Raw genomic sequence first — 23,265 nt, 5'->3', positions numbered from 1 at the left:
TTTTGTACTGGTGACCCCTTTCACATAGCAAGCCTCTGTGTGCGACCCCCCTTATAAATTAAAAACATCTTTTAACATATTTAACACCATTATAAATGGTGGAGGCAAAGCGGGGTTTGGGGTGGAGGCTGACAGCTTGCGACCCCCCATGTAATATTCTTGAGACCCCCAGAGGGGTCCCAACCCCCACTTTGAGAACCCCGGTGTAATGGGAGTCCTTACTATTAGCTCATCGCCTACTTTTTTGGACCTCCCCCAGCTTGCAATGGCTTTTGCACAGACACCTTTCACACCATTTCCTCTCCCCTCACGTTGCCATGCCCTATCCCTGTTGCCCCCCCTACCCTCTCCCTTGGCTTTTTAGCTCCCGACCACCACCTTTTTTTCCCCCCCCTCTCTCTCTCAATTATTTTTGGTTTTTTGCTCTCCTTCCAAGTTGCTCCTCTCCTCATTCCTTTACTCACCAGCAGACTACATTTTGCTCAGTGGTCGTCCACTGGTTTCTCTGTGAGGCTGGAGCATGTGATCATGCAGCTCAGCTGCGTGTTGCCTGAGAAGAGAGACAAAGCCTGGGCAGTCTAGGTGCTCTCTGATCCATCCAGGCTGCTCTATAGCCCCAATCCAAGAAAGATTTATCCACAGGATGAACATTACACAGGTGTAGTCTCAGTAAGTTCAGTTTACTCACATGTGTAAAGTTAAGCACATGTTCATATCTTTGCAGACTAAGAGCCTCAGAGCAAAATTTACCCCAGTTCAGGGACAGCATAAGCCCTACTCCCCACTTAAATCCCATGTAAGCCCTCAAAATAGAATGTAAATTGGATTTAAGTGACACATCAGCCGCGTGCTGGCCCTCTTCACAGAGGTGAACTTCACTCAAGCAGGTGTGTTTCCAGTTGGCCCTATGCTATTTAACATTTTTATTAATGACCTGGAAGAAAACATCAAATCACCACCAACAAAAAGTTTTCAGATGACACAAAAATTGGGAGTGTGGTAAATAATGAAAAGAACAGGTCACTGATTCAGGGTGAATTGGATCGCTTGGTAAATGGAGTGCAAGCAAATTATATGCGTTTTCATATGGCTAATATATGCATCTAGGAACAAAGAATATAGGCCATACTTACAGGATAGGGGACTCTATCCTGGGATGCACTGACTCTGAAAGTGATCTGGGGACAATCAGCTGAACACAAGCTCCCAGTGTGATGCTGTGGCCAAAAGGGCTAATGTGATCCTTGGATGCATAAACAGGGGAATCTCAAGTAGGAGTAGAGGCTATTTTACCTCTGTATTCGGCACTGATGCAACCATTGCCGGAATACTGTGCCCAGTTCTGGTGCCCAGAATTCAAGAAGGATGTTGATAAGTTGGAGAGGGGTCAGAAAGCCATGAGAATGATTAAAGGATGAGAAAACACACCGTATAGACAGATTGAGCTTCTTGAATCTATTTAGCTTAACAAAGAGAAGGTTAAGCGGTGACTTGATTACAGTATATGAGTATCTACATGGGGAACAAAATATTTAATAATAGGCTCTTCAGTTGAGTAGAAAAAACACATAGTATGATCCAGTGACTGGAAACTGAAGCTGGACAAATTCAGACTGGAAGTATGGTGTACATTTTTAACAGTGAGAGTAATTGGAACAGTTTACCAAGTGGGTTCTCCATCACAGATCATTTTTAAATCAAGATTGGTTTTTTTCCCCCCTAAAAAAAGATGCTCTAAGAATTATTTTGGGGGAGTTCTATGTCCTGTGTTATACAGGAGGTCAGACTAGATGATCACAACAGTCCCTTCTGGCCTTGGAATTGATGAAGGCCACTGGGAGTAAGAAATAAAACTTTACTCTTTGCTCTGAGCTAGCCACATCCATCTCAGGGATAGGGTGTGCATGTGGTGGGGAAAACTACTAAAATCATGTATGTAGCCGTGTCAGTCCCAGGACATTAGAGATAAAATACATTACCTCACCCATCTTGTACTGGAAAGCTTGTCTCTCTCACCAACACAAGTGGTCCAAAAACAGATATTACCTCACCCAGTTTGGTCTCTAAAATCATGTCATCATGCAAAACTGTTTTGATGTTATATTGTTATTGATCTTGGGAAATTCAATATTTTAAATTAATTTAAAAAAAAACAAAAACAAAATACTGGCTATTTCTCAGTTCTGCTTAAAAAGACATTCTACTTTTTGAGTTAGGTGGAATTTAATAGGAAAATGGGGAAAGACTGAGAAGAGGGACTTTTTCATCTTGAAACTTATAAAGTGGTTTAGGACAAGGCACTTCCAGTTTTATTGAATATTTTAAACTATTCATTTAATTTGATGCTTATATCATTAACTTGGCAGGGAGGGAAAGCTCCTTCATGTTGTTTTTCATAGTGTTCCACTTCATTATTAAGCAATGATGCCAAGCTGTTCACCAAGATTGCTGCTAGCAGGCTTGAACAGTTCCTGCCAAATGTGATTAATGCAGATCAAACAGAGTTTATTCAGTGGAAGAGATTGGCAGATAACATTTATCATCCTTTCAGAGAGTCAGGATTTCCAAGCTGATGTCAGGCTAGCGATGAACTTAGAGGTTGAAGGACTTTTGACCAAGTAGTTTGCATATGCTTAGAAAAAAAGTTGCTTCCATTTTGATTAGCACTGAAACTTGAAGTGATTCTTTCCATAAGCTTTTTGAAAACTTATGAACATAGGAATTGCCACACTGGATCAAGCAGTAATCCATCAAGTCCAGTATCTTGTCATTAGCCCAGTACCAGCTTCTTCAGAGGAACAGTACAAGAAACCCCACAACAGGCAATTTTGGGATAAATGTAGAGCGACAGTGTTGTCTAATAGCTACAGCTCTGGACTGGCAGTCTGGAGACGTGGATTCTATTCCTGGCTCTTCTGCATGACCTCAGGCAGGCCACTTTGACTCTTTTCCCTCTCCTACACTTGATCTATTTTGTCTACTGAAGATTGCAAAGTTTTCAAGGCAGTGGTCAATGGGGACCCAACCTCAGCTGCAGCCATTGGGCACTGCATTAATACAGACAAATATGAAACAATAATAATTTGCCTCTAGGGAAAATTTCTCATCTGAATATTGGTTTAAGCCATCAGAGGATAACAAAAGATGTTTAGTCTTCACACAATAAAAGTTTCTGGGATAGATCCTCAGCTCCAGTTCTGTCCACTGCATGCTCTGAGTGACACAAAGGGAATGAAATTACACCATAGCTGTTAGCTGAGAATTGCTCTGGCAAAGGGGAATTCTCAACTGGTATAACATTGGCTCCTCTGCCAACCTTCTTCCCATCCTGTCATAGGGAGCATCAAGGAAGGGGAGAACTCTCTTCCCCTATGGCAATTCTCAGCTGCTGAGTAGTCCCTTGGGTACCATAACCTGCTGTAGTAAGTTAGAGCAATCCTGGGTGATTCCAGTTCATATCAGGGCTGCTGTTGGGGCAGCTTAAGAATCAGGGAGCTATAACTCGTTCTCTCTCTCTTTCCTGTACCAAGCAAATCTTGATGCAGGACAGAATCTGATGGTAAACCAGTTTTAATACAAAATTCAAACTGCTTTACAATCTCCTACATCAGGCTTCCATACTACAAGTGTCACCTTTCAGCAAGATAGCAGGCACTAGCAGCAGGCACAAAATAGCAAACTTTAATTAAAAACTGTATTTTAAAATAAAATTCAGTTAAGACGTGGAGATAAGCGATTCTCACCATGTGAAATTTCAGATTGCTGTGCTGAGAAATGGTTGCAAGCTTCTCATTAATTTCTGGCCTAGCTGGGTTTCACGGACAATTTTATTAACAGTGAACAGAGCTTTATATAATAAATCCTCTCCAGTTGTTATGATCACCTGTGTTATTTCCCAGCCCACTAATATAACATAAAATAGCACAGTTGGCTAAACTTTCCACTTTCCTATCCAGGAGACTGAGCTGTTATGCTCTCTTAGAAGATACGGTTTGCATATATGTATTTTAAGTTCCATTCCTTTTTGTACTGTAGAGCTGGAACTGACAAGAATTCTATATAATCACTTTAAAGGCTTCACTATGTAGAGCTCTATAAAGTTTCATATAAAACCATGAAAGTTTCTTAATGAAACTAACCAAGGGATCCCATGGGTTTTATATGGCAACAAGAGAAAGAGTGCTCAGCTGAACTGCAGATCATTGACCATATGGAAAAGTTCTCACGGGAGTTGATCTTGACAGACAAAATTAGAGCATATAAAAACAAAAGAGCAACAGGACAGCATTCACCAGGACGGCCTTGAAACACAAACAGGGAAAGCATGGCTCTTGAGATTTATTGCTCCCTAACTCAATCTACCTCACTCTTAAGTCTAGCTTTTATAAAGAGAGGCATTCTCCTTCCTTCCTCCCACATTACTCAGTGCACTGCTGGAAGGACTCAGATACTGCATTTATCACTGTAGTATTAGGATCTATATAGGATGGCTAGTTGCACCATAAGTATGGAGAGATGACTCCATGTGCATGTAAAGCATGTCTCTATGCGATATGAGAAATATCTAAATTAATTTGAGGAATCTTTGCTTTCCCCCACTTTCCTTCCCCCTTCTGTCTTTCCTCTTATTTCTTTCCAGGTTGTCCCCTCAACTACATTTTATTCCTCTTCTCGCCTGGGAGACAGGGTAACGGAGAAAAAAATCATCTGTTTTGTTTGTGGCTAGGCAGAGAGCTTACATGGAAGTTAAAAAAAGGAAAGTTGCATCCCATAATTTGCATAGAATGTTTTGCAGAATAGCACAATTCATCCAATCTTGTTAACATATATTTTCCCCCACCCTTTTTCACTGAAACAATGGCTAATGGAGGGATGAAAGAACAAATAATTCTTATAAAGGCTAGATCCAGGAGTGAGGGAGAATGAGAAAATCTATGATGAGCTAAGAAGCAGTAAGCTTTTAGAGCCATACTTTCTCTGTTTGTTTTATAACAAAACTACAAGTTTGTCTATTAAGTCATCTAATATGAGACTGACTTGAGGCCTTCTTCTGAAAAGGCTGAGCTTGATATTTTACATATCCAGTTTTGGTGTGAACTGGACATGCTTTTCCCGACTCCACATTCTTGAGCTGTCCAAGGAGGTCACAACTGGTGAGAGTTTGCATGAAATTGCACTATACACAGATGAAGAGTTCTGTTATCTTCATGCCCGAACATATAAGTACATTAAAACACACAGCCATCATGTCTTCATTTTATATCTGCTAAGCAGTCTCTCCAGGGCTCTCTGGCAATTAGTAATTATTACTGTTCTTGACTAAAATAATTTTACTTTTTGATAGTCTGTGGGATTGTACTTATTTGGGCTACCAGGGAACTTGCTCCCTGAGTGTTGGGGTCTCTCTCAAAAGAAAATTCATTATCCCAAGCAACAGAGATCGTGACGAGCATGGACTACTTATGTCTGATCCACAAGGAAGAACAGTTTCTTTTAATTATCTGTAAAGTTTACAGCTGAATTCCATGGATATGTTTGTGGCATCCTCCTCATTCTGTAGTTCATAAAATAGAGATTCCCGTATGTACTATTTAAAACCTATCATTGAAAGAGTGTTAATGACCAGTGCACCCATCTAATGTTGATGTCCTATAGGCAAAATATCATCCAGCCAATTGCAAGCCTTCTAGAAGTGTAGAAGATGGACATGAAAGATTTATTCATGCCCATCAAGAAAGCCAGAGCAGAGGAGGTTGATTTGATGTTTAGGGCTGGCTGGAAAACCATTATGAACATCAATCTCCCACATGCCAGATGAGTGCCCCAATAGGCCAATCTGATGTTTCTCTCTCACCAGAAATTCCAACCTGGACCTGAGAAAGTTTCCCAACTCAAGTTTTTTTAGACACATTTTGTTGAAATGTGGGTTCCAACAAAGAGGCATTTTCTAATAAAAAAAAAAAAAAAAAACATTTTGTTGACAAATTCCAGACCAGTTCTATTGATGATGCTCTGCACAACACAACCACTTGAAAGATCCATGGGATCTATGGAAAAAAGAATATGCTATTCATAAACAGTGTGGACATCCAGCGTGAAAAGAATTCACAAGTGAACTTTGGAACATAGCCTTTTACATATCTTTATATCAGACGTTTTATCAAAGGGATGTGAACTTCTGCTTCTGACAAATGTTATAAAGTGCAGCCACAAGTAAGATTTTAGTAAAACCCATTAGAAGGAAACTGTGACCACAGAAGGGCAAAACTATTGCTTCAGGCATCTATTTAGACATGTCCCTGGTCTGCAACCATTTACCCAAGTCACAACCTTTATTAACTGCATTCCTGGTCTCCTGAAAGACAGAATTCAACTATAAATTATTGGAAAGGCTAGAGTCTCCACTTTAATTTACTCCTGCACAGCAGTATATTTCTTAATACAGCTCAAAAGGTATCAAGTACCTCCCTCTCCAACGAATTCACCAGCTCTAAATGGGATTTGACATTATGAGGTCAGCTTTGCTTTGCCTCATAGATGACTAACAAATTTGCAGAGACATAGGTTCGCTGTTCTCACATGGATCACTGCTCAACAGACCAGTAGTTTTTGATGGCAACATTTAACTTTGAGCCATTAAATAGAAGGGGCAATTCAGGCTGTAACAAATTACCCAGCATCTAAACAATGTTAAAGTGGCCCATTAGGAGTGTCTTTAGATAGTGGAACTGTACATTATTTTTAAATTGCAAAGTTCAGTCAATGGAGAGCGAGAGAGTTCACATTTGAAATGTTTTACTAAACTATCCAAAGACCAGCACAGTGTAACTTGCTCATAGCAAACATATAATGGAACTCCATTTTTATAGCAAAATAGATTATAGCCTTCTTCCACCCCGTGTGCATTGCTGAAATGCATTGCAGAGTGTAAGTGTGGTTATAAGTCATCTGCTTATAAAGCTGCTCCATTGAAAATGATTTCACTGTACATTAACCCATATTGGCACTGCAAACAGTTTACGCCTATTCACGATGAAGCTGCAGTACACTATCCTCAGCTTCTATAATTTAATCCCAAATCCTCCCACTCCTGAGTATGCCCATCTTGAATCAAATCAGAATCACAGTGGAGGAACTCAGAGATAAAAGCAAGGTGCAAAAAAAGACAAAAAATAAAATAAAATGAGAACAAAGAACACCAGCCCCTTAAAAACTGTCCCCATGATTTTTTTAAAGGTTTACCAAGTGTAGTTTATAGGTTGTTTTTAGCTAGGAGGAAGGAAGACGTTTTCCAGAAAAGAGCAAAGATAAAGACACCAGATAAGAACAGAGTGCTGGAATAGGGCGCATAATGGGTCACTGGACAGTCAGCTAGTTGCTGCGCAAGCTACGTGGGGTTACTAGTGTGGAGATGAAACAGGGAGCTCACAGAGACAACCTCTGTTGGCCGATGCTCCACCAGTCTTGGTTCACTGTTGATCCTTGATGTCTCCCATGTCAACCCATCTCCCTCAGCCCCCCACCTCTTCCAACAGCAGCACTCATTGTGCTGCATCTGCCGCCACCCCTAGTGACCAGATCCCTCTCCAGGCCTAGTGAACATGAAAGGTCCACTCCCAACTTTTGAGCCTGTTCCAGAAAAGGAGGAACCTGAATTAGGAGTGAGGTGCAAATGAATGGGAATATGAAAAGGCCCTTGTACAGAGGAAGGTCATGCATATGGTCCACTATTGGGCTGCAGAGACTAAGAGGATAAATTATGCCTTGATGGTTCCTCCCTGAATCCCAATGCATGAGAACAATAAGTGGTTTTGAAAAGGAGAGGCTAAAAGCCGGGAGAGGATCTCTGGAGGCAGTCCCTGCAAGCATGTGAAGGGATGGAGAGACTAGGGAGGAACAAGAATTTACAGTATGTATGTTACAATAAAATGCCTACAGGTATTATACGATCAGTCTATTTCTGCTTTATGTAAATCACAACCACTCCATTCACAGCCATCTAAGGTATTGCACAGGTATAACTGAACAGGTTTTGGCAAAATATTTTTCATTATAGATTTTTTTTTTTTTTAAATTGCACCACTCAAGAAAAAACTGGGTCATTCAAGAGACATTGCCTTGGCTGCTTTTGGCCACCAGTCAGACTCCGACTGGATGTAGAAATGTCTGCAATAGAACACAGCCTGCTTTGAATTTTAAGTGACCTCTACTTACTCAGCTACCTTCTTTGCAATCCTTCACATGCAAACTTATAGAAATGCAGTATGATATTGCCACTTCAGACTCCATATTCAAGACACTTACTCAGGTTCACAGAGGAGAATGAACCATGGTATTCATTCAGACGCTGGAATCAAGGTTGGATATGCTACTAAATTGACCTCCTGACCATGCCACAAAAAGGGTCACTGGAATTTTCTTTAAAAAAATACTGTAGTTATCACTTCATTAATACTAAAGACAGTTATTCACTTTGGTCATCCAGCACAAGAAAACTGGGAGAAAATGGTCAGATATTTATAAAAACAATCCTCTCTTTAAAAGAAAATGCACGAAACTTAGGCTGAATAACAACTTCTAAAATGAGCCAATGTAACAAAGAAAAAAAAAGGGTTGAAAGACAGCAACTATTACTCCTGCTTGTTATTTGGTCTATTATCTTGGAATATGAAACATTTCACAATAAAAGGCCATAAAAGTGTGCTCACAGGGATCGCCTTATAAAGTGTTCTGACTCTCCATTGTCATTTGTTTGGGAATTACTGTGGCAGACAATTTTGCTCTCTGTTTGTGGAGTACTTTGGCAGCAGATGTTGCTGAATTAGAGCTCTTCCTTTTATGAAAAGAAAAATATTGTTTCAATGCCTGTTTGGAACAGAGCATGGATACAATTTTGAATCTATGAAGGAGAAAATAGACAGTTTAATCTTCAGTCTCCAGCAACACAACTGAACTAGATGAAGAGGTAGTAAAAAAAACTTCAATTCAGAAGACAACAGAATGTGAAGATTACACATGAGTGAACTCATTTTTGTTTACTTTGTTTTTAAGAAAGAAGGGGATTAAGCCATTGATGCCTCTTGCAACTAGAGTGAAACTGATATTCTAACATTAAAAAAAACCAGACATTTCAGAGATCTTACAGTCACAGGGACATTAGTGCATAAGAACAAAGGAATTGCCATGCTGTGGACCAGACCAATGATCCATCTAGTCTTGTAGCATGTCTCCAACAATAGCTGGTACCGAATACTTCAAAGGAAAGCATAAATTTCTTCTTATCCCCAGGCACTCAATGGCTGCCCTTTGTCCTGGAGCATGAAGGTTGATATCTTTCATAAATATTAATTTTACTATAGCTAGTGTATTCTTGCTTTTCATATAAATGGCTAATCCCTTTCTGACTGCTACTAATCTCTTTGCCTAAGGACTGTCTTGTGGCAATGAGTTCCACAGGTCAGTTATGCACTGTGGAAAAAAAAAAGTCTTGTTATAAGTTTTAAATAGCTTGCATTTACATTTCATTGTGTGCCTTTTGCTCCACTCCCTTCTCCTGGCCTTTTCTGGGTTGGCTACATCTCCCGAGATGGGTGACCAGAAATTAACAGTGTTTGATATGAATAAGCACTACTGGATTTATATAATAATTTTTGCTATTACTACCTATCCCTCATTTAATACAGCATAAAATCTTGCTTACTTTTTGGACACTGCTATCAATTGAGCTGTCCATAATGACAAAGGTCCTTTTCCTCAGAGATTAGAGGTGCACAAAGGGTAATAATACAAAAAAGGTTCCTGTTTACATTAGAACATTCGAAGCAGAGTGAGGCAATGGTCTTACAAGGGCTGAGACATGTTCACATCTTACAAGGTCAGCAGAATCCCTTTCTTCAAGAGCTAGATCTAGCTTGAGTCACATCAGTAGAAGTGGTTAATCAGTTCACTGAAAAGCAAGTTCACTGTGCAGATAAATGCATTGTCCCCCTCAGGTGCACACACAATGTAAACCCACTCCCACTGATATCAGTGGTATGGGATCAGGCCCATACTGGACTTAATGCAGTGGGGCAGGGGGGAAAATTCTGCTGAAAATACTCAAGAGTATTCAAAAGTTCATAACTCAATCAAACCCAAACCAGTTTACTCTAGAATAATATGTGCCACACTGAAGGCAATTTCCATGCCAAATTTCATCTTTCAGTGCTCAGACATTTTGTCTGCAGGTTGGGTGTCAAAAGGCACATCCCCTCCCTCCCCCCAGCTATACACATGCACTACAAAAAGTATCATTTTCATTCTCCATCCCTCAAAACTGGGTCAAAGTTTGTGTAAAAACTTGTTCGCTTTTGGGTAGTGACCAAGAATGAACAATTACAATAAGTTCTGTGGGAGTGAAAACTGCAGGTTCTAGAGTAGCCAACACCAGGCACCCTTTAAAGTGAAGGCAAACCACCACATAAATCTGTAGTAGCAGAAAGAACCGGTGCTTTATTGGGAAAAAAAAAATCAAATCTTTCTACAAGATCTCTTTAAATAGAGAGGCAATTCTAATTACGCATTGCAGCAAGCCACAATGAACTACTGAACTCAAGTCCTGCTGTAATACAGTTTCTGCATCCTTGTGGAAGGGAATCTTTTATTACAAGTTTTGCCTTTCATAGGGGTGGGTGGGTGTGGGGGTGTGTGTGTGTGTGTGTGTGTGTGTGTGCGCACACGCGCATTTGTAGAGTTTTCATCTATGTGTTTTTTTACCTCAGGAGGGAGGGATAGCTCAATGGTTTGAGCATTGGCCTGCTAAACCAGGGTTGTGAGTTCAGTCCTTAAGGGGGGCAATAAGGAAAAAAAAAAAAAAAAAAAAAAAAAAAAAAAGGAGCTGTCAGGGACAGTACTTGGTCCTGCTGGTGAAGGCAGGGGACTGGACTCTATGAGATAGGTATATCTCCATATATTATTATATATGTCCCTTGGATTTATTTAAGAGAGGTCAAAATCTGAAAGAGCAGGAGTTTTACAGATCTGGGCTGAGAGCCCCTGTCAGAGCCATTTAAAAAGTTTACCTTGTCCCTCTCAAAATGGTGCTGCCATGTCAAGTAAGAGTTATCTTTTGACTGCCTTATGCTCCCACCCTCTTCTATGGGCTGGGCTTTCCAAACAGACTACATCTCATATCCTCAAAATCATTGATGAAGATACTGAATAGCATTGGAATAAGAACAGATCCCTTTGGGACCCACTAGAAATGTCCCCATTGGACAATGATTCCTCATTTACAATTACTTATTGAGATCTACCAGTTAGCCAGTCCCTAGTATGTACTGCACTGATTTTGTATAGTGCTTATTTTTTAATCATTCCATGCAGTACTAAGTCAAATATCACAATACCATGCGGGGGGAGGGGGTGGCCGGAGCCCCGAGGGGAGGGCGGCGAGCCCCGGCGGGGGCTCAGCTCTCCCCCCGGCGGCCGGAGCGCCGCGCCGCCCCCCTCCAGCTGCCGCCCCAAGCACCAGCTTGGTTGCCTGGTGCCTGGAGCCGGCCCTGGAAGGAAGACAAATTAGACCCTGTGCACCTTGCAACATCTCATTAGGCCATGTAACACCACTGGATGTGCTAGTCAGGCCCTCAGCCTAGGTCTGCAGTGTGCCTGGTTTCTGCATGCATGCAATTTAGTGTGATGACTAGAAAGGGGTCAAGATCATAAGCAATTAAAATTTTGCTGTTCAGCTTTAAAGATATTAATCTATTACACAGTGACATTGTTTCCTCTGAGTCAAAGCAGCATAGTGTTCAATTTTAGATGCCACATTGCGCTGGCAGGAAGATAATCATATGTAGAGTGGTGGTGCACATTATTTTCATGAAGTCTCTGAAAACTTACTTGGATTCAATCCCACCATTTTAAAACATGAGAGAAATTACAGTTGTAATCCACTGTCTTGCATAATACACTGTTAATGTGAAATTTTAATGCTACTTTTCCAGTAGACTGATATGTCCCAAATAAAAGCAGAGTGCTGCAATATACAATGTGACAGAAATATTAATGTAAAAAGTTTGAACCAAGAAATTACTATTTTTAAAATTCTATAAACAGAGATGCAATAGGTATGATATACTGAGAGAACCTATACATAAAGGAACATTTGACACACATGCCTAAGAATTAAACTGCATGTATTTTTAGCTTTTTGAAAAATGTTCACATTCAGAGATATAGAATAGCTGTATTTGTACTCAATGTTATTCCAGTCACAAGTGTGAGGAAAAAAGTATATAGTCTGCCCCTAGCTCTTGTAATCCAGGAACCTATATCTCACTCATGGCAGTTGCAGCTTTAAATTCAACTCATACAATAATGCACCTGCATGGCTGAAATTCTTCTGCCTTCTGTGAAAGTATTTGAATAAATAACTCTTCATGCTGATTAAGTCCCTTGTCTAAGAGACATAAATTAGAGAATATTTTCATGCCAACTACTATTCATGTTTTTATAATGACATCTTTGAGAACCTTGAAACTTAGAGCAGAATAACTGTTCAGAAGTATTTAGATAAAATGTCCTGTTTTGCCCTGTAACAACAACAACAAGTATTTTGCAATGTCCTACAGGTTAGTAACAAAAATGGCTTAGGTTCTGTATCTCTCCTGAGCTACTGAAGGAGATGCCTACAGAATGTGAAATTATGTTGGCAATATAATGGTCTCAGTAACCTCATGAGCTGTCAATCCTAGGCTGCCCAAGACTAATAGCTCTCTTATAAAGATTGCTTTGTAATGCTCCCCAAACCCAAAGACTCACAACATCAGCTATTTAAGGTAAAAGTGATAAAGGTTCACTTACATTGATCAGCCTTCGCACTAGCAGTGTTTTGATCCAAAAGCAAGTCACAGAACTCATTAGCAGCTAGAGTAGTAAAGATGATAGATTAGGACTCCTTTTGCTTGTTTGCAGGGATATTTAAAGCATTTAAGTACATTTTGTTTTACTGGAGGTTTTAGGGTAATTTGCAATGGTGTCTGACACCCTAGATACTTGCTCTAAAAGTATATCTTTGAGATAGTTCTGTATAGGGAACCAAAAAGGAAAAAAATCACAGGGCCACAGTATAGATTTTTCTTCTCTATGTGTAATTTATATTTTGCTAGCACATTAAGGAGTGATGCTTATCTAAAAGATAGCATGCCTTTGTTAAAGGTGACCTAAATATGCAATTTAAAAGAATTCCACCAACTTTATAAATACCTCCAAAATATAAAAGTAGGACAATTTTGTTCTCGCCAATTTTTTGTCATGACAAGAATCCTTTAGTCTGCAGGAGATTTGAAACTGCTGGAAAGAAGGGGGCAAGGGGAAGAATGAGCAAAAATATCAGGTGTAAGGTTTAAAGGATCAGGGCCAACTGTAGAACCCAACAGCCAAAGGCAACATTCACCAAGGAAGATACTTCTATCCTGTAGTATTTAGTGAAAGGGTAAATCAAGGCCCAAGTTGCTGCTCTTCAAATTTCATCATGAAACACTTGAGGTGGAATTTTTATGAGTTCCTAAGCGACAACAGCAGGAGTACCATTCAAAGTCAAAGAGACTCAAGCTCTTAAGCCACAAAGATGCTTTTGAATAGCCCACCCTCCCTTGCATTGTCCATACAGAAAAATTCCTAGTTGAGAGCCATGATGCTTGTTGACGGCTTTTCACCTACCATTATATGTGATTTGGTAACCCATCTTCTCTCACCCATCTTGATATAACAACTTTGGAGGTTTCTTTACCTCTTCCCTTCCCCTCCCTGTGGCATTTAGGATAAGCAAAGTATTTAGATTTCTGATTGCTTCTGTCCTCACTTGTGATGGCATTTCTCATGTCTAATATTATCATGAGTGTAGCTTCACTTTAGGATGAGAGGGATTAGAACTGATGAAGGAAGTCCTAATGGGGTGAGTTTCTTGTCAGTTTGTTTTGTTGTGCGCCTTGCTTGCTTGCCACATGCAAGCAACTCATGGCCCTCAGAGACTGCACACAGGCTCCTGAGACCAGAGTGGCTGAACTAGAGGAGCTATGGAAGACAGAGAAACATAGACAAGACTCAAAAATAACCCAAAACCTTAAGAGGGCCAACAGATGCAACCATGGTTAAACAGAAAGAGAGCGAGAGAGATAAAAAGAACAAGAAGTCCAGTGGCACATTAAAGACTAACAGATTTATTTGGGCATAAGCTTTTGTGGGTAAAAAAACCCACTTCTTCAGATGCATGAAAATTACAGATGCAGGCATTATTATACTGACACATGAAGAGAAGGGAGTTACCTCACAAGTGGAGAATCAGTGTTGACAGGGCCAATTCGATCAGGGTGGATGTAGTCCACTCCCAATAATAGATGAGGAGGTGTCCATTCCAGGAAAGGCAAAGCTGCTTTTGTAGTGAGCCAGCCACTCCCAGTCCCTATTCAAGCCCAAATTAATGGTGTTAAATTTGCAAATGAATTTTAGTTCTGCAGTTTCTCTTTGAAGTCTGTTTCTGAAGTTTTTTTGTTCATATATGGCTACTTTTAAATCGGTTATAGAATGTCCAGGAAGATTGAAGTGTTCTACTGGCTTTTTGTATGTTACCATTCCTGATGTTCGATTGTGTCCATTTATTCTTTTACGTAGATACTGTCCAGTTTGGCCAATGTACATGGCAGAGGGGCATTGCTGGCACATGATGGCATATATAACATGAGTAGATGTTCAGGTGAATGAGTCCCTGATGGTGTGGCTGATGTGGTTGGGTCCTCTGATGGTGTCACTAGAATAGATATGGGAACAGAGTTGGCAACGAGGTTTGTTACAGGGATTGGTTCCTGGGTTAGTGTTTCTGTGGTGTGGTGTGTAGTTGCTGGTGAGTATTTGCTTCAGGTTGGGGGGCTGTCTGTAAGCGAGGACTGGCCTGCCTCCCAAGGTCTGTGAGAGTGAGGGGTCCTTTTCCAGGATAGGTTTTAGATCATTGATGATGTGCTGGAGAGGTTTTAGCTGGGGGCTGTGCGTGATGGCCAGTGGTGTTCTGTTATTTTCCTTGTTGGGCCTGTCCTGTAGTAGGTGACTTCTGGGTACCTGTCTCGTTCTGTCAATCTGTTTCCTCACTTCCCCAGGTGGGTATTGTAGTTTTAAGAATGCTTGATAGAGATCCTGTAGGTGTTTGTCTCTGTCTGAGGGATTGGAGCAAATGCGGTTGTATCTTAGGGCTTGGCTGTAGACAATGGATCATGTGATTTGTCCTGGATGGAATCCGGAGGCATGTAGGTAAGTATAGCGGTCAGTAGGTTTCCGGTATAGGGTGGTGTTTATGTGACCATCACTTATTTGCACTGTAGTGTCCAGGAAGTGGATCTCTTGTGTGGACTGGTCCAGGCTGAGGTTTATGGTGGGGTGGAAATTGTTGAATTTCAGGTGGAATTCTTCAAGGGCCTCCTTCCCGTGGGTTCATATGATGAAGATGTCATCAATGTAGCACAAGTAGAGGAGGGGCACTAGGGGACGAGAGCTGAGGAAGTGTTGTTCTAAGTCAGCCATAAAAATATTGGCATACTGTGGGGCCATGCGGGTACCCATAGCAGTGCCACTGACTTGAAGGTATAAGTTGTCCCCAAATCTGAAATGGTTGTGGGTGAGGACAAAGCTCAGCCACCAGGTGTGCCATGACCTCATCAGGAATACTGTTCTTGACAGCTTGTAGTCCATCCTCATGTGGAGTATTGGTGTAAAGATAAAAAGGCATCCTTTAAAAATTGGAAATCAAATCCTACTGAGGAAAATAGAAAGGAGCATAAACTCTGGCAAGTCAAGGGTAAAAGTATAATTAGGCAACCCAAGAGAGACTTTGAAGAGCAACTACCAAAGACAAAAAACTAACAGCAAATAAAAATTAAGGTAATCACAAACAGAAAACCTGCCAAACAATCAGTGAGGCCACTGGACAATCAAAGTGCTAAAGGAGCACTCAAAAGAAGAAAAGCCATTACAGAAGCTAGATGAATTCTTTGCATCAGTTTTCACTGCAGAGAATGTGAGGGAGATTCCCACACCTAAGCCATTCTTTTTAGATGACAAACCTGAGGAACTGTCCCAGATGAGGTGTCAATAGAGGAGATTTTGGAACAAATTGATTAATTAAATAGTAATAAGTCATCAGGGCCAGGTAGTATTCACCCAAAAGTTCTGCAGGAATTCAAATATGAAATTACAGAATTACTACCAATTGCAGTATGTAACCTATTTCTTAAATTAGCCTCTGCACCAGGTGACTGGAGGATAGCTAATGTAATACCATTTTTTTGTTAAAAAAAAAAAAAGTTCCAGAGGCAATCCTGGCAACTTTCCACAACTTTTCTTGTGGTGAGACAGAAGTTTACTTTTGTTTCTGGCTCGGTATATCAAATAATAGAATAACCATGAGTTTGGGGTGAGTCTGGCCTATTTCTCAGCAGTTTTTCCTGAATCTGGCATCTTAAGTTGTGACCCACTGAGGAACGGTGACACATAAAAATATCCATACTATGTTCTTAAGGAAGAGAAATGCGTTAGTGAATACAAAATGTCAACAAAACTTTAGGGGCTGTAAGAAGAGGGAGAGGGGATGAAAGAAAGGTAATACAGACATTTTCCATGGTTCACAGACTTTCTGTGCAGAGACGATGGCCACCAGAAATGAAACTTTCATAGGTAGAAAAAAAAATTGAGAGTCAAGGAAATGTCCATTCCTAGTCTCCCCTCCTCCTCCCCAAAATCCATCATCATGTATTAAATCACAAATCCACAGACCAACAAGTTTAATTTCAAGGCAAAATTTGGCCAATTCTCTTACAACTATGAAGGTGTGTTGCCAGTCTGTTCTTTCCCAATGAGATCCCCAAGGCTGCCCTAAACTGTGATAGGAGGCAAATGAGCCTTTTTCTGTCCCCCTACTAATGATCAAGGTTTACCCAGTATTCTACCATAAGTGGGCTACCCTACAACTTTTTTGCCCATTCACCCGGATAAATCAATAAGAATATATCAGTTACATAAAAGTAACATTTGTAAACATGGTTAAGGCTACATTTTAACCACGGACAGGTCACTGGCGGTAAACAAAAATTCATGGCCCGTGACTTGTCCATGACTTTTACTATATACCCTTAACTAAAACTTGGGTGCGGGGCCGCGAGTGCTCTGGGGGGTGGGCCGGGACCCTGCTGGTGCTGGTGTGGGGGCAGGCAGAGGTGCATGGCCCGGGACCCCTGCTGTTGTTTGGGTGGGGCTGGCAAGCTCCCTACCTGGCTCCCTGTGTCCCTGCAGCTCCTAGGGGGAGGGAAGGCCAGGGGGCACACCACCACATGCACCAGCTCTGCAGCTCCCATTGGCTGGCAACCACAGCCAATGGGAGCTGCGGGGGTGGGGCCTGCGGGCAGCACACGGAACCCCCTGGCTCCTCCGCCTAGGATCTGCAGGGACATGCCGGTGGGAGCAAGGGAGGCCTCCACCCCCATGTAAGCACTGCCCTGCACCCCAACCCTCTGCCCCTCGCCCCCTCCCATACACCCAAACTGCTGCTGCTAGCCCTGAGCCAGCACCAGCCACTGCAGAAGTCATGGATGTCACAGAAAGTCATGGAATCTGTGACATCCATGACAGACATGCAGCCTTAATCGTGGTATTATGTGGTATTACCATAATTAGAAACTTCCATCACCCATCAAGTAGTGGTCAGCCCTCGGATAGCTCACTGCACTCACCCAGATCTCCTCATACAATCAGGGCCTTAATACTTAGTTTGTTAAATAAACTAAGTGCCAAGAGATAGAGGGCCAGATTCATTGGTATGAGCTGGCTGCCTTGTGCCATCCCCTGGATTCAAAGTGGCCATAAATCCAGTTTCATTGGCCAGGTACAACAATTTCACAGCTGTTTCACATACTTGGAGAAATGCAAATTAACCTGAGCATACCAGTTAATGTCAATCTGGCTCAAAGTATTCTGTTCACCACAACATAAAATGCAATTCAAAATTGTTTTGATGAAGATGAAGAGCTGGCCGTAAATTGAATTTCCATTCCATGGGAAATACCAGCCTTTTTTGGAAGTGGGGAGTAGCAGGGGGGGAAATGGAAGGGTTAATGAATCAGAATAAAAAAAAAGCTAAATAAAAGGTTCTAAATTTCCAACAGAATGAAAATTTCATAAAAAGTCTCCATTTGGGACCATCAAAATGTTTCATTTTAATAAATGTCAAAACAATATAATCGAGAAGTTAAACAAAGTGAATCAAAATGATCAAGTAAAAAATGAAACATTCTTACATCGGAAAATAATGAGAAAGTCTAAAATGATTTGTTTTGACTTTTTCTCCAGCTAAACTAAAATATTCCAGTGAAAAGTTTAAGTTCCAACAAAACCACATTTCCCAATGGAAAACTGTTCTGTCAGAAATTTTTCTAACAGCTATGATTTCTACCATGGGAAATTACTGACCAAAGGCATAGGGCTTAAAGCTCAAGTTGTAGATTTAGGCCCAAATTCATTGCTGGGTTAAGCAAGCACAACATAATGGAAGTCAATGAAGTTGCAGTAGATTACACCATCTGTGAATTTGACTCATGGTTTCAGGGTTGCCAGTGAATGTTTGGAAATAAAATGGTGGTTTACTAATTACTTGCTCTTTAGAGTGCCTATAAATATATTGAATACATTAGCAATATGCTTGAGCATCTGTTTAGTCAGTAGCTATTATTAAAGTATCACTCAATTCTGTCCCATTATTTGCACAAAATAGTGATCTCCTTTGTGAACCTGCATGAGATATAAACCATCCCTAAGTACAGTGGCGTATATTTAGGCCACTAAACTTTGTGAGTGTGACCTGTTCATGATTATTGCCTTTTTCAATGGTCTTCATTATGAAAATTAATGTGTTACCATGTAAATTATACATGAGAAACAAAGTTTGGACTCAAAGTAGTTAAAACACACAGGAAATAAATATATACTGTTATTTAGTTACTGCATATATAGTAATTGACTAAAAACTGAATAGTGAGGAAGAATCGTATTTATCTGCCAAAAGAATTTCATCGATACTGTAGATTTTAAATTTTTAATTTTCACCCTTTTATTTTACAGAGGTAGTGCAGAGATCAGCATACATTGGTTGCCATTAAAATCATTATAATTGCTGCTGAAAAATAGAGAGTATGACTTCTATATTCTTGGAATTCTGTAGACTATTGAGGTAACATAAGTTACTTGCAAAAAACAACAGTAATGATTTTGTTGGCCACCGCTATAAGACTGAAGGGTTTGTGGTGAATTTATGGATATAGCTAGTTCTCCCCTTATATACCACAAGCCAGAATGCTTGCAGCCTTTTCCATATTTTGTCTCCAAATCTAATTTTGTTTGGGTTGTTTCATATATACAGCTTCCACTCCATGGGGCCAGATTGCTATGCCAGGCTGAAGAACCCAGGATAAACACACTTCCAATTTCAAAGCTGTTTGTTTTGGTAATACTGGATACAAGAATTCTGAAAGTAGTGTATGCTCATTATTATGTTGATCGAAAGGCTCTTCCAGCTCAGAGTTATTTCCATACCTTCCAACCTGCCAAGGCACAAATGTGGAATAGAATGTGTGACAAAGTCCCAAAATGAAGGACACGAAATTGTTCATGCAGGAACATTTAAAATTCTGTGGGATTCATTTCTTTAATGTACATTCTATATAGGTTCTTATATTGCACTCATCACCACGGTATCTAAGCACCTTTCTACAACTCAAACTCTTTCTGTAACTTCAGTTTCATTACTTTTTATTTATGCTGTAAATAATTTTCACATAGAAAGAAGATGGGGGTAAGGGAAGGTGGGAGGAGACAACACATTTGTGTGGAGCAGAGGTAACTTTGGCTGTGGTTCAGCAAGGTACTTAAGTATATGCATAATTTAAAGTACATCAGTAGTTCCATGGGCCTTTGGCATTAAAATGAAAAATGCCCCTCAACATGAAGTACACTTGAGAGCTATGGTTATTTCACAGCATTGTTAGTAATCTGAGCTCCTGGAACAAGTTTAAAGGTTTGGTATGCATACAGATTTGCAACTTTCTTCAATATGCCTTTCAAATTAGAAGGCTTCTCATACCTTTAGCTTCCAGCCATAAACTTGCAAATTCTTCTTTTGTTGATTTATACTATTACTAAGCTGGTTCTTATACACTGAAAATACATGTATATTGGATTATACTCATGTGCATATTGCAAAGAGAAGTAAATTCTAAATTGTAAGCCTGAAGGTGTCCTGGATTGATATCCCTCTGCTAACTGCACATTCGCAATCTTGTACTACCCAAATCACACCTACGCCCAATGATACAACCTAATAAATACTCAGACAATTATCATAATTAATTATTTGTATTTGAATATTGCCTAGAGCCCTAAATTAGATCTGAGCCCTATTATTCCAAGCTTTATATGTTTGCATAGTAAGAGAATCTGTATCTGAAGAGTTTACAATCTAAACAGACAAAACACTTTTTTCCTCTTTCTTTAATATACCATCAGTACAGAATGTGCCATCTCTTCAGGAATAAGAAAAAGCAATCAGAGAAAACAGAACAGCAGGTTAGAATAGTTACCAGCTGGAAAACAGGAGCTACAGCAAGCAGCAGCCAGTTGCAAAATGATCCATTTTAGTGCTTCAGCTGCCTTGGCTCTGCTAAATGGAAAGGGCTAGCCCAAGGAAAGCATGCTGGGGAAAAAAGTTCCTCTAAAAGGTCACTGGGTTGAGTAGCAGGACCAGGAAATCATCAACAAGGGACTACTTCTGCACAGTGCTTATATATCACAATAAGACATTATAAAAAATCATAATATTAAAATTCAATACTAATTTCTCTAATAATTTGTACAAACACTTCAGTTCTGTAGGGATAAATATGTCGTTAGGCAAATATATATAAAAAAAAAGACAAAGAAGCATATTGACCCAAATTGTCAAGTGAGGATATATCATTTTGCATACATCTGACTTAGATACACTAAAGCTCCATTGCTCACACACAATTTGTGTGCATTGCATAAATAATGTGCACACATCCTCAATTTACAAGGGTAAGTTGAGTGTTTGTAAAAAAAATTATACATATGCTTGCGTGTACATTTTGTCAACACACCCAGGTGAAATTTGGGCCATTAGGTACTAGCTTATATACAGCAGCCCTTAAGATATTTAAGTTTTCAAAGAGTGGCCACTAGTCTGAGTAGCTCTTTAGATTGTCACCAGGCTATCACAGAGTTCCTTCTGTCTCCAATTGTCTCATGCAGCCCAAGGTTTAAACTATGTGGTGCTCAAGGATGACAACCAATTATTTTAGATATGCAAAGTATTAATTTAGCCCCCATTTATGTTGTATTTGAGCTCCTCACAATCTTTAAATGAATCTTCACATGTGAGGTAGGGCAGTACGTTATCCCCATTTTATAGATGGGAAACTGAGGCACAAATCCTCAAAAGGTATTTACACTCCCAACTTCCATTGAAATCAAATGGCTTGCCCAAGGTCATACATCAAGCCTATAGTGAAGCAGGAAATTATACCGTGGTCTCCTAAGTCCCAGGCTAGCACCCTAACCACTGGAGCATCCTTTCTTCTTCTCATCTATTGAAGTTAGTATAACCCACTCCTCCCCCACCCCCACACAATTTCTGATGGCATTTATAAAACCACAGCAAAAGTCATAAAATGTATTGTTACCACATTCAGCCTAGTTTACTAACGGAGTTGAATGGGTGTCAGATCTTCTGCAAGAATACTTTAGGATTTTAAAAGAAAAAGCAATCGAACTCAAACTCTGCTTTGCTCTCTGGCCCCAAATCATGAAAGCATTTACTCCTGTTCTTAATAAATCCCTAGCCAGGACAACACTTAAGCACATGTTTACAGTTAAGGCTATGCTTACATGTTGCACTGAATAGGGGCCTCTGATAGTAATTGCTCAGATATCTGGCAGCAAAATTTTGTCACCAAAAAAAAAAAAAAATTCTACTGGCATATGTAACCTTTATAAAAAAAAGTATCCCAAAATCTGATCTTATTTAAAATTGGTTTAAACTACTGCTAGGAAAATACTGGCTCAAATGCTTTCATTTTCTAAATGAAAACTTTCCTGCACCATCTGTTGCTGTGCATCACACTCAGAACATAGCAGAACTGAGGTCCTGAAACAAGGAACAGTTTAAGGAATGTCATTGATACCAAATGGAAAATAAAAGAGCCCACTAAAAAAAAGAGAAACAGGTTCAGCTATCATTTATCTTTTTTCCAGTTTTTTTTTTTTAAAGGTTCCCATAGTCTGACAAAAGATGAGACACACAGCAGGGCACAGCAGTCCACTTGTACAGAGGAGCCATGGGCTTTGAGTTCCAAACCAAGCCCAGGAAGAAAGCTACAACTGCCTGCCGAGATAAAGGACAGTATTAGTCAATTTACCAGTCACACTATTCCCCTGTGAACGGACCATAAATCTCAGCTACAATGGAACTTGTTTGAGGAATATTTCAAATCAATTGATGGTGCTGTACTAGACTACAAAATAAGTAATTTAAAGAAAAGTGATTTAACTAACAATGCCTTGATCTTCTGGCTTTTTAGATATTAGTTGAGCTCTTCATGCATTACATCTTTTCCCATGAAATGTGTTTATTATTATTTACTTGTATTATTATAGCACCTAGAAGCCCTGGTCACGGACCAATGCTCCACTATGCTAGGCACCTGTTCATGAGAAGCTCACCACTTTGGAATCACCGAGACTAGATTGTGATTACTCCTAGCAGCGAGCTGCTACTCTCACACATGGTCCCACCAAAAAAATCAATGGGACAATGCATGTAACAGCTCACCATTGGATGTAAAGAGAGGCACAATATGTCTCTACATTTTTAACATAGTATCTGAACCTTAGTATTTTTACTTCTATTTAAGAAATTGTGTAATTAAATAGCTTCCCTAAACTCCGCTATGTGTAAGACCAAAATTATCATCACCATAAGATGAATGAAAAGGAATCTAGTTATTCTAACACTACTGCAGTCCTAGAAGGCACATTAGCATCTACTGAGGGCCTGATAAGAGAAGGTTGAGTTACATGCTTAATAGTTGCAGGATGACGGTGGAATTTGCAGTTAGCAAGCTGAAGGCAAGATGGTGACATGGATACTAACATGGCCAATGTATCTATATGATTGGC

The sequence above is a fragment of the Terrapene carolina genome, unplaced genomic scaffold (assembly GCF_002925995.2).
Source record: "Terrapene carolina triunguis isolate 2854851 unplaced genomic scaffold, T_m_triunguis-2.0 Scaffold38, whole genome shotgun sequence".
In the NCBI taxonomy this organism is placed as follows: Eukaryota; Metazoa; Chordata; order Testudines; family Emydidae; genus Terrapene; species Terrapene triunguis.
This window is presented reverse-complemented; position numbering follows the sequence as displayed.